General features: G+C 40.4%; 1 long non-coding RNA gene across 1 annotated transcript; it reads left to right on the top strand.

The window, feature by feature from the left end:
- Positions 1-3903: 3903 nt before the first annotated feature.
- On the top strand, positions 3904-16405 carry LOC141129858 (uncharacterized). Its single transcript, XR_012241885.1, has 4 exons — positions 3904-4016; positions 4124-4227; positions 11316-11462; positions 15515-16405. It is a non-coding gene; the product is annotated as an uncharacterized lncRNA (long non-coding RNA).
- Positions 16406-16923: the final 518 nt, after the last annotated feature.

The raw sequence follows: 16923 nt of genomic DNA, 5'->3' as shown, positions 1-16923 counted from the left end.
GTTTCGCTCAGGGGAACCAACCTGCTGCAGAACAATGTGAAGGGGTTAAAATTAAGCCCTTCAGCAGTGCACTGTCACAGCTGACAGGACTTCCATCTTCATCTTGTCTTCCTTCCAGGCTCATGGGCTCCGGCCATCTGAATGGCTGAGCAACAACGACGTTACTCCCATGCATGAGCATGAGAGTCATGGCCATGGCACAGGGCTCTGAAGGGAGGGCATGACTATGTCTTCCCTTCAGAGCGCATACGCCGGTGACATCACCAGTTGTAGAAATCTGTGTATGTTAAGAAGATATTCCCTGTACCTACAGGTAAGCTTTATTATAAACTTACATGTAGGTACAGGTGTCAAAGAAGTGTTTACTACCACTTTCATTGGTCAGCACTTTCATGAAGCAAAAGTAAGGTTCAGGGTGTGGAAGAAGGTGCACCAAGGTTTAACATTGGCAGAAAAAGAGATTTATGTACAACTATAGTGGTATCTTTGGATCCACTGATTGTTTTCACAAGATAGTTTATCTGCTTATGATTTTTTTCAATTTGTGGTTTGAGCTGTCTACTTGGCTGCAGGTTTTCATTAAAAATTAACAATCCTTCTCAGGTCAGTTACATGTATTGTAAGGAATTTAGCAGATTTCATTGCAGAGTATAACTTCTGGCCATTTGGCTTGTGCATGCATTCCATTTACTAACTACTTCCCGGGCTACCTCCTTCTCCCTGGGAGTTGTGTGGTTTGCTCCTCCTGGTATAGTAACATGTTATACAATTTTGTGCAATTTGTGTTTACAATAGTTATTCTTTATGCCAGAATATTTGCTTCACTTACTTCAGAAGCAGCGAGAGGTTGCTGTTGCAGAGATTGGTTTGAATCTTTCATTGGTGTTGCAATGAACGATCATTGGAGGAGGGGCCCAGGAGTACAGGGCATGGGGTGTACATGCCAAAGACCAGAAGATATCTCCGCATAAGCTCAAGAAGGGCAACAGGAGAGGATTCAATTTTTGGTACTTGTATGTATAAATGATACTAAAGCTTATAAAAATGTTTGGCATGGCTGGGAATTTCCAGGTGATGACCTGGTATGTGAAAAGAAAATTGCCAGTGTCAGTTTGAAATATAATATTCTGGACAAATGTATTCACATATGAATTCTAATATAAAGATATTACCATTTTGGATTTGGGGCTTCTTCAAAGAGAATCAGCTGAGGCTTTTGTCCGGAGCCCATTTGTAAAGGGGAACACCAATACAATTGATTGTACATAGAAAAACATTTGTCATCGGAAGAGGACAAGGGACTCCTTTATTTTAAAAATAATAGTCTGCACATCTTTTTGACAATTCTAGGATTACTTAATAACACAAATAAAGGAATCATACTGCCTACCCAAAGTTTAAAATATATTTGATATGCCTAACTACATAATAAACAATTACAGAACATAGATAAAATAATACTTTGTGCTAGCTGCCAGGTTCTTCTGGGATTCATGTAGGTTTAAAGAAATGTGAACCCATACATTTTGAAATTAAAGGGGTTGTAAAGGTAAAAGTTTTTTTTATCTTAATGCACTCTAGGCATTAAGATAAAAATCCTTCTGTGCGCAGCAGTCCCCCTCAGTCCTGCCAATACTTACTTGAGACCCCTCTTGCTCCAGCGATGTCTACGAGTGCCTCAGCTGTCCAGGCCTCACCCTGCTGATTGGCTGAGACATAAAGGGGGCATCATTGGCTCCTGCTGCTGTCAATCAAAGTTAGTTAGCCAATAAGGAGAGAGAGGGGGCGGGGCCGAACCGCAGCTCCATATCCGAATGGATGCAGGAGCTGCAGCTCAGCTCTGGTTTCCCCAAAGCAAGCACTCAACAGGAGGGAGGAACCAGGTGCACCGAAGAGGGGCCCGAGAAGAGGAGGATCTGGGCTGCCCTGTGCAAATCCACTGCTCAGAGCAGGTAATTATAAGGTTTTTTTATGTTTATAGAAAAAAAAACGAGACATTACAATCACGTTAATCCAGGTACACTGCTGTCCTAAATCAGCCCTGGTTAAAACTGGTGCTATCAAAAATCTTCCTTTATATGATGTTTGTTTTATTTTTTTAGTTTACAATAGTTTAGTTGTTATAGTTTGGTTTAAGCTCATTCTTAGATATGTTGATGTGAACAAAACAGTTCCATTGCCATTATCTCTTGTTAAAACCTAAATTAAAGTAAATAAAGTCCTATCATGTAGTACAATGCAACCCCAGCAAGTATTTGTTTCTGCTAGTACAATTTTTCTTCTGCTGCTCATTTAAGTGTTATTAGAATTATAAAAATGCCAGTATGTTGTCACTTTCTGTGCTTGCAATCTGGGAGAAATACTGTACATAAAACAATGTAAAATGTTCTTTTGTCACTTAATGTGGCTGTGTTTGAAATATGTCCTAGAATATCTGCTTTATTCATAGAAGTAAATTAAAACAATAGCTATAAATCCAATATTGTGTTTTATTATAATTGCAACAATTTATCACGGAAACTAAGAAATAATGTAGCAGAAATCTTGTTACACTTTCAGGTACAGCAAGAATTGTAGAATGATTACAGTAAATGCTTTAGTCTAGTGCTTTATACTTGCAAATGTCTAAAATAGTTTAAGCATTTGATTAATTGTGTTTTATATGCAGCACTGTTATTATTATGCAGGCATAAACAAATATAAATAAAAGTTTACTGTTGCATTTGATTGATCATAACGTCCAGAAAATAATGCATTATAACTATTATGTATTAATGACAAAGAGAAATGCACAAAAAAAAGAAACATAAATACATTCTGTCTTCTAAAATAATATCTTAGGATTTCTGCATTTTAAAATATTTTATTCAAATTTAATTATAACCCAAAGAAACTTTCACAGCTAAGTTAACAAAGCAGTTGATTGTTTATTTAACTTGTTCAGTTAAATATTGTTATTTTATAATTGTATGTATTTTTTATAAACACAAAGGGAGTTATTTACTAAAACAGGAGTATGCAAAATCTGGTGCAGCTCTGCAGAGAAACCAATAAACATTTAGTTTTCATTTTTAATGCTTAATTGAACAAGCTAAAGTTAAAAGCTGGTTGATTACTATGTACAGCTGCACCTGATTCTGTGTGCTTCTTTTTTAGTAAATAACCCCCACACTGTTAACCCTCCCACATTTGCATGAGTTTATATATGTGCATGCAAATGCATTTCAACTCTCAGCAGTCAATACATCATATTGCACTTGTACAAACTCTTGATTGCACCTCCTCTCAACCTGATACTAGCTTCCTGAAAGGAACTGCCTGTTTTTTCCACTTTGCCATCTCCCAAGATGTCGGTGGTGGGAGACCTCCGATGCATGTTTGGCCTTTTGCACCTAGGACAGGGATGCTGCACGTCAGTATGAGGATCAGTGTGTGGGTGGCATCTACATCTCAGGGTACAAATGGTGGCATTGGATATGGAAATACACTTTAGGGACTCCAACCGTTGTGTGGTGGTATATTGTGTCAGTCAGAGGTAAGGTGTGACAGTTTGGTTATATGGGTTCTATGGATTAGAATATTTCATTCCGTAGCATATCTCTGTTTGAGAAGGTGTATTCAGTAGGCACTGAGATGAGTTAAGGGATCTTTTGGGGTGCATATATAAGCTTTTGGAATGTATTAACAGAGTCACTTATTCTCTGTGGTTTTAGGTTTGGGCTTATTTGAAATTTTGGGTATATTCCTCTGTTTAAGCATAATTGGCTGGGTGCTACACTACTATACTTAGGGTAAGTGGTGTGAGTTTTTCCTGGGTCCATTTTGTCTGACCCCTTGTCATATATGTGTTTGACCCACTGGTACCTGTTGTAAACTATTTGTGCTGTGTTATTCACCCTTTTAGGACCTGTGCTTTGAGGCAACACCAGCATTGTATACCGAACAGAGGCCATACAGCAGGATTCCTCACACCTTTTCCTCAAGCTTCATTTCATTGGGTATCCTTTGTTTAATAGGTAGGTGTTTCCCTTTGCTAGGATACACGTCTTACTATGAGGTGGCTTTTGACATACAGGGTTCAAGCAAATAAAACCTTACTATCATCATTCTTTATCTCCCCTAGGCACTGCCTCTTTTGCCTCCACACCAGCCCTGGGGGGAGGTATTGGTGAGACATTGTCCCAGTCTCCCCCTTTTCTACACTGTATGGACCCTTGAAGTGTATTGGTAAGTTCTGCTGTGCACTGTTGCACATGTCAGTTTTTCTGTTACAGTAAATATATATTTGTAACCGGTTATGTTTATTGTTGTTTTTAGTTTTTAATATAAGCTTCCCTACCACTCCTGAAGACACAGGGCAACCCACAAAACACATTGAGGCATGTAGCCCATGATGGAAGCTACCCCCACATACCCAGATCTGTTTATGCTTACTATACTATGACTGTGACTTTGATAGCTTGAATCATTGTATGGGGACCCTCACTGGCGATGGTTAAAGGGAGGCCTTTGCTGATGTTGAGGCAATAAAAGTTTTAGATGGTACCATTTTTATACTATGATATATTTGTTCATAAATCTTTGTAATATGTAACCTTTGGTCTAACTGTGTCCTGGCACCTGAAAAATCCATCTTTCTCATTCCTATTATTGGAAGGATGTGGTGCCTTAAGCAACCCTTTATTATTATTATTATTATTATTATACAGGATTTATATAGCACCAACAGTTTACGTAGCACTTTACAACTTGAGGGGAGACCGTACAAATACAATACACTTTAATACAGTAGGAATCAGAGGGTCCTACTCCTTAGAGCTTACACTCTAAGAGGGAAGGTCAAAAGATACAGGAGGTAATAACTGTGGGTGATGTGCTGATTGAGAAGATGAATGTATAGTTGTTAGGTGGGGGCAAGATAGGCTTCTCTGAAGAGATGAGTTTTCAGGGATCGTCTGAAAGTGCATAAAGTAGGAGAAAATCAGATGGATTGGGGTAGAGCATTCCAGAGGATGGGAGAGGCTCTGGAGAAGTCCTGAAGGCGAGAATGGGATGAGGTGACAAGGGAGTTTGAGAGCAGATCTTGGGAGGAGCGAAGAGAATGATTAGGTTGTTATTTTGAGACTAGGTTAGAGATGTAGCTGGGGGCCAGGTTGTGGATGGCTTTGTAAGTTATAGTTAGTTAGTATCTTGAATTTAATTCGGTGACTGAGTGGCAGCCAATGGAGGGATTGGCAGAGGGGTATAGCAGGTGCTGAGCGGTTTGTGAGATGGATGAGCCTGGCAGCAGTGTTCATGATGGACTGAAGTGGGGATAGCCTATTTAGAGGTAAGCCAATGAGGAGGGAGTTGCAGTAGTCGAGGCAGGAGATGACCAGGGAGTGGATTAGAAGCTTTGTGGTTAAATTGGTTAGGAAGGGGCGTATCTTGGAGATGTTGCGGAGATTGAGGCAGCAAATTTTGGATAGTGATAGATTGTGGGGTCGAAATGTTAGTTCAGAGTCCAGGATTACACCTAGGACCTTGGCGTGGGGAGATGGGTTGATGGTTGAGCTGTTATTGACAGAGAAATCAGGGGAAGTGGCACCTGAGGGAGGAAATATCATGAGCTCAGTTTTGGATAGATTGAGTTTGAGGAAGTGATGTGACATCCAGGCTGATATGTCTGCTAGTAAGTTGGTAATGCGTGAGGAGACAGATGGAGAGAGCTAGGGGGTGGAGAGATAGATTTGGGTGTCATCAGCGTAGAGATGATATTTAAAGCCATGGAAGGCAATCAACTGACCCAGGGAGGTGGTGTAGATTGAGAAAAGGAGAGGTCCAAGAACAGAACCTCGGGGGACCCCAATGGAGAAAGGAAGAGGAGGAAGTAGAGTTGTAAGTGACACTGAAGGAGTGGTGGGATAGGTAGGATGAGAACCAGCGAGTACAGTCACGGAGACCAAAGGAGTGGAGTTTATTGAGGAGGAGGGGGTGGTCCACTGTGGCAAAGGCAGCAGAGAGATCCAGGAGAAGTAGTACAGAATAGTGTCCACTGGTTTTAGCCGTTAGTAGGTCATTTGAGAGTTTAAGGAGAGCAGTTTCCGTGGAGTGTTGAGGGCAAAATCCAGACTGAAGGGAATCAAGAAGTTTATTCATGGTCAGATGGTCGCTTAGTCAGCTGTAGACCAGTCTTTCAAGAAGTTTGGAGGAGAAGGCGAGCAAGGAGATGGGGCGTAGGTTGTTGAGATTGGTGGGGTCAAGTGAGGGCTTTTTAAGTATGGGGGTGACTAGCGCATGTTTTAGAGAGTTTGGGAAGATGCCACAAGAGAGGGAGAGGTTGAAAATGTGAGTTAGAGAGTGTAGAATCGAGTCAGAGGGTGAGCGTAGCATTTCCGAGGGAGCAGGATCCAGGGGGCAGGTGGTTAGCTGAGCATTGGATAAAAGTTTAGCAACCTCAGTAATAGTAGCAGGGTTGAATGAGGGAAGTAATGATTGTATCTGTGGACATGGGGTGTTGCATGGGGGAGGTTTTTGCGCATTGGCGATCTCCTCATGAATTGTATCAATCTTAGTTTTGAAGTGATTGGCGATCTCCTGGGCAGTGAGTGAGTTGGTGAGTGGAGGCAGTGGAGGACAGAGTAGAGTGTTGAAGGTAGAGAAGAGTTGATGTGGACTGGATGAGAAGGTGTTAATGAGTGTGATAAAGTAGGTCTGTTTGGCAGTGTGAAGGCAGGAATAGTATTTTAGGAGGGCAGATTTATGTTGTGTGAAGTCTTCCTGGATCTTAGTCTTATGCCATAGGTGCTCAAGAGCGCGGCTACGTTTTCTGAGACTTCTGGTGCCATCTGTTTGCCAGGGTTGTAGCAGTCGGGGCCTAATTCTGCATGTAGTGAGGGGGGCAAGCTTGTCTAGGGAGGAAGACAGTGAGCTGTTGTAGATGAAAGTGGATAGGTTGGGGCAGGACAGAGGTGAGATTTTGTCATAGAGGTGATCAGTAGCAGAGTAGAGAAGAGAAGGGTTGAGGTGGCAAAGGTTTCTATGTGTAACTGTTAGGCGGTTGGAGGGAGAGGAGATGGAAGACAGGGAGAGAGCAAAACTAATAAGGTGGTGATCAGAGAGTGGGAGAGGATTGTTGGAAAGGTTGCATGGAGTGCACAGATAGGAGAAGACAAGGTCAAGGGTGTTGCCGTTGGAGTGAGCAGGAGCCTGTATCCATTGCTTCAGGTCAATTGATGAGGTTAGACTGAGAAGTTTAGAAGTACTAGTAGTGTTAGTGTTAACAGGAATGTTGAAGTCACCAAGAATAATTGTGGGGAATTCAGGAGAAAGTAGGGTAGCCAGGCAGAGAAGTCATCAAGGAAGGCTGATACTGGTCCAGGGGGCCGGTAGATGACAGCAATTCGTAGAGAAATGGGAGAAAATAGACGAATGCAATGTGCCTCAAAAGAGGAGAGTGTCAGAGAGGGAGGTGGGTGAAGTACCTGATAGGTGCTGCATGGGGCTTGAAGGATTCCCACTCCACCTCCCTTACGTCCACTTGGTCTGGGGGAGTGAGTCCAGAGAAGGCCCCCATGGGAGAGGGAAGCAGGAGAAGTAGTATCTGATTCATGAAGCCAGGTTTCAGTAATGGCAAGTAGGTTAAATTAATTTGTGATAAAAAGGTTGTGAAGGGCGGTGAGTTTGTTACAGACCGAGCGTGCATTCCAAAGGGCACAGGAAAAGGGGGGATGGTTTTGGAAAAAGGAATAGAGACCAAGTTCTGTGGGTTGCGGCTCCTGCCAGAGGGTGTATGGGGATGGGATAGTTGGGCAAAGACAGATGATGGTGGCCCAGGGTTTGGGGATATGTCGCCAGAGGTTAGGAGAAGCAAGGAGGGTGAGTGAGGTAATGTGGGAATGTGATTTATGTGAAGGGGCATGTCTCAGAGTACTGGAGGTTTTATCAGTATATAGATGTAGAATGAGCAAGAGTTGGTAGGAGCAGTAGTAGGGAGAGGACAGAAGGCAGGGTGATAGAGAGACAGGGTCACCTGCAGTCTGTTAGGTGCTTTCCAGTGCAGATTGCTATATTTGTTTGTTTTGTGCAATCACTGAAGTGCAGAGACTGAAGTGCATATCACTTGTAGAAAGAATCACTTAGAGATAGAAGACTTAACCTCCCTGGCGGTATGATTATTTCGGATTTTAGGTGCTGAAAGCGGTACAATTATTTTCCATGGAAATTTGGCGTTTTATATTGTAGGTCTGTAAATCTTAACAATAACACACTTAAATCTGTCCAAACCAGAGTCTAGTAGATATCCCGGGTATGATAAAGTTTGAAACACAAAAACATAAATTATAATATAATAAATAAAAATAAATAATAAAAAAAAAAAAAAAAATTAGTAATAAAATAAATTTCCCCACAATTCACTATCGCTCAATTCTGCAAGTGTTCTAATTTACTATCGCTGTTTTCTAGCTGGTCTAAAGCCACTTTTGACGTAAAGGGACACTTTTTGGTTGCTATGGACAATCTCCAGTTTCCAGGCAGAAAGAACAGTGTATATCATGTAAAACTGCATGCAGGGCATAGGACAAAGCACTGGGGACAAAAGGGATGTGAAATCATTTCATACAGTACTGTAATCTGTAAGATTACAGTACTGTATGTGTTATGATTTTTACTTTTTTTTTAATTTGCCGCCAGGCTCCGCCCCCGTGCGTCGCGCCGCTCGCAGGGAACGGAGCCTGGCACGGAGACGCTTCGGAGGAGGACAGAGCCCTCGGACACTGCGGGGGACATCGCAGGATCCCGGGGACAAGGTAAGTAACGCCGCCCCAGGATCCTGCAATGCGATCCCGAGTGTGGCTCGGGGTTACCGCTAATGGGACTGAATTTTAACCCCGAGCCACACTCGGGAAAACCGCCAGGGAGGCTACGGATAGAATCCCCTACAATGTGCTCCCCCAGCAATGTGCTGACCCCTTAAGGATGCTCAAATTTATACTGTTATAAGGGTGGGGTTGAAGTTTGTTAATTAATCATGAGTGAATATAAGAATGCCTAACAATCAAAGTGGACCTTTTGCTTCTGAAGTCAGAATAGCAAGAGGCCAGAGGCCAAGATAAGATCAACACATAAAACTTAGGTAAGATAGTCCAGAGCAACAAAAAACAACATCATGGTTATGCACAAAGGGCAACAGATAGAGAAGGCCACATTCCAAAGACACACAGACAGCAAGCAGATCCCAATTTCATTTAACAGTGGAAGATGTGGTTGAGCTGACACATACCAAAGACACACACACAGAGACAGCAAGCAGATCCCAATTTCATTTAATGGTGGAAGATGTGGTTGAGCTAAACATACATGTAAAGAGACAGAGAAGGAATGTTCAGGTGAGGCAGAACTTGAAGCATAGATTTATTTATACTATACATACTATATATACTATTTATATATTTATTATACTATATGGTTCCTTTAAAAAGGTCTTCTCTGCATGTGCAAGCTACTGTTGGCACCCCTGTGTATCATCAAACTGGCACTTTAATTGGTAAAGGGACTTTTTCTCTTTCTTTTCATCTGTCAATTGTCAAGAGATTGGGATCCTGGATTATGTCTACCTTGAAGTTGACTGGATTTCTTATTCATGCTCTTATTCATGCTCTGGTCCATCTCACACTGTAAAATTGTAATCAAATTGGCTTTAGAATATGTGAGTCAGATAGCAAATAGTACCATTTCAAATGTGACCGATCTGTAAAAAAGGTTTTTTGCTGCTTTTAATGTACATATTTAATTGCCATTAGCTTAGGCTGGAGTTCAGATTAGCAACATGGCTTGTAAGTTTGCTTTTACTAATAGTGTGCAGATGTCAGCTGGGACAATCATAATCTGCAATGCCGAAATCCCTATTTGGGATTAGATTTTCAACCTGGTTTTTGTGGTTTACTATAGTTCTATAAAGGTTTCAGGTACTTTTGCTTTTACCTGGAAACCTATAGGCTGACAATAATTGATCATCGATTTTTCATGAGTCAAAAGTAGCCATCATATTTTTATTATCTGCAAAGTCTCTCCAGTATTGGTATTTTAAATTATCCTAGTTAGAGATTATCTTGTTCTGGGCCCCAACAAGAAATATAAAAAGGGCCCCATGACCCCTTAGTATTCATAATACCTAGTATGCACATTAAAGTATCCTACAATATAATTTACAATATCACAAAATATAAAAGATAATTAGAATAAAAGCCTTTAGTAGCTAATAAACGTATGATGGTGATAATGGCTATGGGGTAAGGAAAGACATTGTTATGAAAAAAAGATCATACCAGGACACCCATGGCCATATATATGATAAAAGTTGCTAACCTTTCTAGCCCAGATAAGTTACTCATAATGAGTTGTAAAATTCAATAAAATGTCCCCTCTTGGATTAGTTCTAATTCACAGAGCATTCTTCATATTAATGATATAGGATGACTTTGTCAATAAACAAGCTGAGTAAGCGCAGACACCATAATGGTCTGGGGGGGAATGACTGGTGCATGTGCAACTAATATTCAGTAAATAATCTGATGGAGCTCCTTTATTTCCATTAAGCATATGGAAGGAGTAGGAGACTGAAACACTAAAATTTTGTAAGTGACAGGAAAGTTTATAATTAGTACAAAAGGTGACCTGTAAAAAAAAAAATCAATAGGCCAGTACATAAAAGCTTATTACAGAATTGGGGTCCATTACACCAGGTGTGGTGGGACTGCATTGGGTGGCTATTCCAGCACAGTCCCACCGCAAGGCATGCAAAATGCCTTGTCTTTGTGTGTTGTGGTGGTGTGCAGGCACAGTGCAGTGCAAGGCAATCGACCATGCATCAGTCAATTGAATTTAGTGAAGTTTCACTGTGTGAAATACACTGCAGTGATCCCTGTCAGACCATACCACACACTAGCCACTGCATTATATTGTAGTGGCTTGTATGAATTAGCCTTTATTACAGAAAGTGGGCCTTTTATATTTTAATAACAGGCCATATGTGACCAATTAAGTTTCTTTTTTACCTAAATTACACTCAAATGTTTATAAAAAAAATATTTGTTGAACATAAAAGTTCACCTGCAGAGGTAAACCTGTATCCTTTTTTTGCTCTTGTTAGAGTCTGTTCCAAGTTTTCCAAATACTAGCGCTTTTAAGATTGATAGCTGTGGTTATTTTGTCAAACATAATTACTTACAGTGGAAACATTTTTAGTTTCCTTTTATGACCTAGAAATTGATTTTAGTTAAATATGGACAAGTGCACAATCTTGTTTTCCTCATAAAGAGATGTTGTCTCTGCAGCTCTCAAAAGGAGTGAAGAAGAAGCATCCATTACTAAGAAGTGTTTGGTCAGAGGTCATTCTAGAACTTTCATTTTCTCTGGTAAAAATGGAAAGCTTCTGAGTGTCCAGTGGATTTACTACTGGAAGAAACAACATCAAGCTGCAGGTTTGTATTTTCTCTATTCAAGCATGCTTTCTTTACTTTATTCTTCTGAAAACCAATAAGTGCATTCTAAAATGTACAGGTCTATTTTTAAAGGTTTATAAACAAACACATACTGCTCTGGTGGATCAAAAAAAGAGAGCAGCTAGCAAAAGAACAATCAGAATGGATTGTAAAACAATATATACACAATTTTCCACACTAATGGTTAATACTATCAACCAGTGAAAAACTAAAAAGAAACTTGTATATTGAGTCCAGAAAACAAATCCAATGTGATGAAACTGTCTAATGTATCAAAGTAAAAATAGTGTAAAAGTTCCAATTTTATCCAAGCCAAATGAACGTATCTGATGTGAAAAAAGTGCTCCAATCCAAAATGTAGGCGACCCAAGTGTACCTTCACCGTAAAAATGGATTCTTACCAGAACACGTGTCTCTTTGTTTTAAAAAAAAGAGTCAAATGCTCTGTATTAGTTTAAGTATCATCTGTAATGCTCATCTCTATCATCAATTCTTACTCCAGTCTCCCAAAAGGAGAAATATTATAAATATTAAGCCTCATTTTGGTAAAAATTAAGAACATCAATGGTAAAAATGAAGCACACCAAAAAGCAAAATACAAGTGTCTGCCACCCTCTCCATGTTATCTGTATTAACAATATACTGGGTAAAATAATTTCCATAAAGACATATCACCATACTATTTAATCATCTGCAAATCCCATATGCTCCTGTTCATTCAACTCCAAGCTCACATTCAGAAAACTAAAGCCAAACAGCTTCCTTAAACTTAATGCTTCTCTAACCCTAAAGCATTGGGCAGTTTTTTTGTCATTTCACTATATTTCCCAATATTATTTAACCAACAAGCAGAGACTAAAGTGTCCCAAAGATACACATTCAGCCCTGACCCATGGTAGACTTTGCTTCACGTTTAACTGCTAAGCTTCTCATGTAACCCTAAGCTTCAAGCAGATGCAAATATGAAAAAATAGGTTTTCAACTGGATAGAGCAGGAAAGCTTAGAAACTCTCTAAGGCTTTTACAGTGAGACCTGTCTAACAGGGGGTTTATCCTCATTTTCCAGACTCCTCTCTATGGGACCTGAAGTTATTAACCCCAATAGGATACAGGAGTATTAAAGTAGAACTATAGACTCACCAACAATCTTATGAAGTCCACCAGATACTGATTATGGCTCTTTTGCTCATTTAACAAGTATTGAAAAGAGACAGTTTTGATCTCTTAGGCCCCTTTAACATGGGACGGACTCCACTTAACTATAGTTTCTCAGCAGGGGATCTGTCTGCTGAGCAGAGCAGAGTGAGCAGGTGACAGGTCTGGGTCCCCTCTGCTTATGCAGATCTGACAAGGACACAGCCCTCTCTGCTCTATGGGCAGTCGGATGTAAACAGACTAGCTTTCCTTTTCACCCCACTGCCATCTGATCTGCCAGACAGAGGGGAAGGGATCCCCCTCCTTTTACATCCACCACTCCATAGAGAAGAATGGAGGGTCAAATCGGGACATGCAGACCTGATCAGACCTTTTGTGTGAAAGCAGCTTTAGAGGTTTTTTTTTCCACTTCCTCTGCAGTGGCAGCAACACTTCTGTCTCCTCCCTAAACCCCAATTTTCCCCTTTTGCATCTGCCAAACTATTTAGGACTACACTGTGATGAGATGAAGCCTGAACCAGCCCATTAAAATCTGACCCGACATTGTCTGATTTCTTAGGAATTTGACAGCACACATGGTCAGAACAATGTTCATAATTCCTAATACCAGTCAAAAGGTATTACATAATTGTATACAGTAGAAATTACACCATATAGATGCAATATTAAATCAATGTGAATGTTTACTCTCTCTTCTTTTAAATAAACTATCACTAACAAGTAAGTATCAATTACATGCTTGTTATCCTGAATTGTATTATATAAAGTACTGTATTATCTTTATTGCATTGTTAAGTTAAAATTTGGGGTGCACATTTGCTGTAGGAGTGTAGTGCACTCTAATTTCCACCACCTATTGCTCTTATTATTTTTTCTAGAAAGGGGCATAGGGATCTAATAACTGGCATATGGAACATTTCCCAATTCCAAAACATGTTCTTGTGGCTTAAAGGGCAACATCGAGAATACAAAAATATATTAACTGCTTCAGCCACGGAAGATTTTACCCCCTTCCTGACCAGAGCACTTTTTACAATTTGGTACTGCGTCGCTTTAACTGACAATTGCGCGGTCATTCGACACTGTACCCAAACTAAATTTGCGTTCTTTTTTTCCCACAAATAAAGCTTTATTTTGGTGGTATTTGATCACCTCAGTTTTTACTTTTTGCGCTATAAACAAAAAAGGAGCAACAATTTTGAAATAAACACTATATTTTTTACTTTTTGCTACAAGAAATATCCTCAAAATTAAAAAAAAAAAAAAAATTTCTTCATCAGTTTAGGCCAATATTTATTCTTCTACATATTTTTGGTAAAAAAAAATGCAATAAGCGTATATTGATTGGTTTGCACAAAAGTTATAGCGTCTACAAAATAGGGAATAGTTTTATGGTACTTTTATTATAATTTTTTACTAGTAATGGCGGTGAGCTGCGATTTTTTATCGGAAATGCGACATTATGGCGGACATATCGGACACTTTTGACACTATTTTGGGACCATTGTCATTTATACAGTGATCAGTGCTATAAAAATGCACTGATTACTGTGTAAATGACACTGCCAGTGAAGGGGTTAACCACTAGGGGGTGATGAAGGGGTTAAGTGTGTCCTAGGGAGTGATTCTAACTGGGGGGGATGGGCTTCCAGTCACATGACAGCGATCACTGCTCCTGATGACAGGGAGCAGTGATCTGTGTCATGACACAAGCCAGAATGGGGAAATACCTTGTTTACATAGGCACTTCCCTGTTTTGCGGCTCCGTGACACGATCGGTGGGAGACCGGCGGACATCGAGTCCACTGGTCCCGCGGGCATGGTCATGCTGTACGTGGCAGCGCACACGTGCCTGCTATGCCCACCTCTTAAAGGGGACATACAGGTATGCCCATTTGCCCACTGCTGCCATTGTGCTGACGTATATCGGCTTGCAGCAGTCGGCAAGTGGTTAAATAACATGGTTGTGGTATGCATTAAAACTATACAAGTTGATAAAGAGCAACTGAGTTATATGTGATGGATTAGAACACAATAGTCTAAGTTGGTGAAGTAAAATTAGAAAAATATGTACATAAAAAACTTATAATTGGCATGTGCATATGTTTTCACCCCCTTTGTTATGAAGCCCATAAAAAGCTCTGGTGCAACCAATTACCTTCAGAAATCACAAAATTTGTGAAATGATTTCACCTGTGTGCAATCTAATGCCGCGTACACACGGTCGGACTTTTCGTCTACAAAAGTCCGACAGCCTGTCCGACAGACTTCCGGCGGACTTCCGGCGGACTTTCGGCGGACTTGCAGCAGACTTTCTAACGAACGGACTTGCCTACACACGACCACACAAAAGTCCGACGGATTCGTACGTGATGACGTACACCGGACTAAAATAAGGAAGTTCATAGCCAGTAGCCAATAGCTGCCCTAGCATGGGTTTTTGTCCGTCGGACTAGCACACAGACGAGCGGATTTCGGGGTCCATCGTAGTTACGACGTAAAGATTTGAAGCATGTTTCAAATCTAAAGTCCGTCGGATTTGAGGCTGAAAAAGTCTGCTGAAAGTCCGGAGAAGCCCACACACGATCGGATTACCAGCCAGCTTTAGTCCATCGGCGTCCGTTGGACTTTTGTAGATGAAAAGTCCGACCGTGTGTACGCGGCATTAGTGTCACATGATCTGTCATTACAGATACACAAACCTTTTTGAAAGGCCCCAGAGGCTGCAACACCTAAGCTAGAGGCACCACTAACCAAACACTGCCATGAAGACCAAGGAACTCTCCAAACAAGTAAGGGACAATGTTGTTGAGGAAATATAATTAAAAATATAATTAAAATATAATTAATATATCCAAATCTTTGATGATCCCTAGGCGCACCATCAAATCTATCATAACTCAAGGGAAAGAACATGGCACAACAGCAAACCTGCCAATAGACGGCCGCAAACCAAAACTCACGGAACGGACAAGGAGGGCATTAATCAGAGAGGCAGCACAGAGACTTAAGGTAACCCTGGAGGAGCTGCAGAGTTCCACAGCAGAGACTGGTGTATCTGTCCATAGGATGACAATAAGCCGTACGCTCCATAGAGTTGGGCTTTATGGCAGTGTGGCCAGAAGAGAGCCATTACCATAGCCATCAGCAAAAAACAAAATGGCATGTTTTGACTGCGAAAAGACATGTGGGAGACTCCCAAAATGTATGGAGAAAGGTGCTCTGGTCTGATGAGACTAAAATTTAATTTCTTGGCCATCAAAGAAAACGCTATGTCTGGCACAAACCCAACATATCACATCACCCAAAGAACACCATCTGTGGGGATATTTTCCAGCAGCCGGGACTGGGAAACTGGTCAGGGTTGAGGGAAAAATGGATGGTGCTAAATACAGGGATATTCTTGAGCAAAACCTGTACCACTCTGTGTGTGATTTGAGACTAGGATGGAGGTTCACCTTTCAGCAGGACAAAGACCCCAAACACACTGCTAAAGCAACATTTGAGTGGTTTAAGGGGAAACATGTAAATGTGTTGGAATGGCCTAGTCAAAGCCCAGACCTCAATCCAATAGAAAATCGGTGGTCAGACTTAAAGATTGCTGTTCACAAGCGCAAACTATCCAACTTGAAGGAGCTAGAGCAGTTTTGCAAGGAGGAATGGGCAAAAATCCCAGTGGTAAGATGTGGCAAGCTCACAGAGACTTATGCAAAGTGATTTGGAGCTGTGATAGCCACAAAAGGTGGCTCTACAAAGTATTGACTTTAGGGGGTGAATAGTTATGCACATTGACTTTTTCTGTTATTTTGTTCTATTTGTTGTTTGCTTCACAATAAAAAAAAAACATCTTCAAAGTTGTGGGCATGTTCTGTCAATTAAATGATGCAAATCCTCAAATAATCCATGTTAATTCCAGGTTGTGAGGCAACAAAACACGAAAAATGCCAATATATATATATATATATATATATATATATATATATATATATATATATATATATATATATATATATATCTATATATATATATATATATATATCTATCTATCTATCTGAGCATTTGCAAAGCTATCACAAGTAAACGCCATAATTTTTTATAATGCTTATTTCCAATGACAATCAGCTTTATCTAGTGATTATACAGTGTTTTCTGAGAATACCACACTAGATTAGTTGTGATGGCTGTACAAATGATCAATGAATTTGTTATAAATAGACTATCTAGATAAATTAAAGGGATTTAAATGTGCCCAAAGTATGTCTGAAGTGGTCTTATTAATGCATGT

This window comes from Aquarana catesbeiana, linkage group LG02 (assembly GCF_042186555.1).
Source record: "Aquarana catesbeiana isolate 2022-GZ linkage group LG02, ASM4218655v1, whole genome shotgun sequence".
NCBI classification, from domain to species: Eukaryota; Metazoa; Chordata; class Amphibia; order Anura; family Ranidae; genus Aquarana; species Aquarana catesbeiana.
Note: the sequence above shows the minus strand (reverse complement) of the source record. Positions and strands in the feature narration are given on the sequence as shown.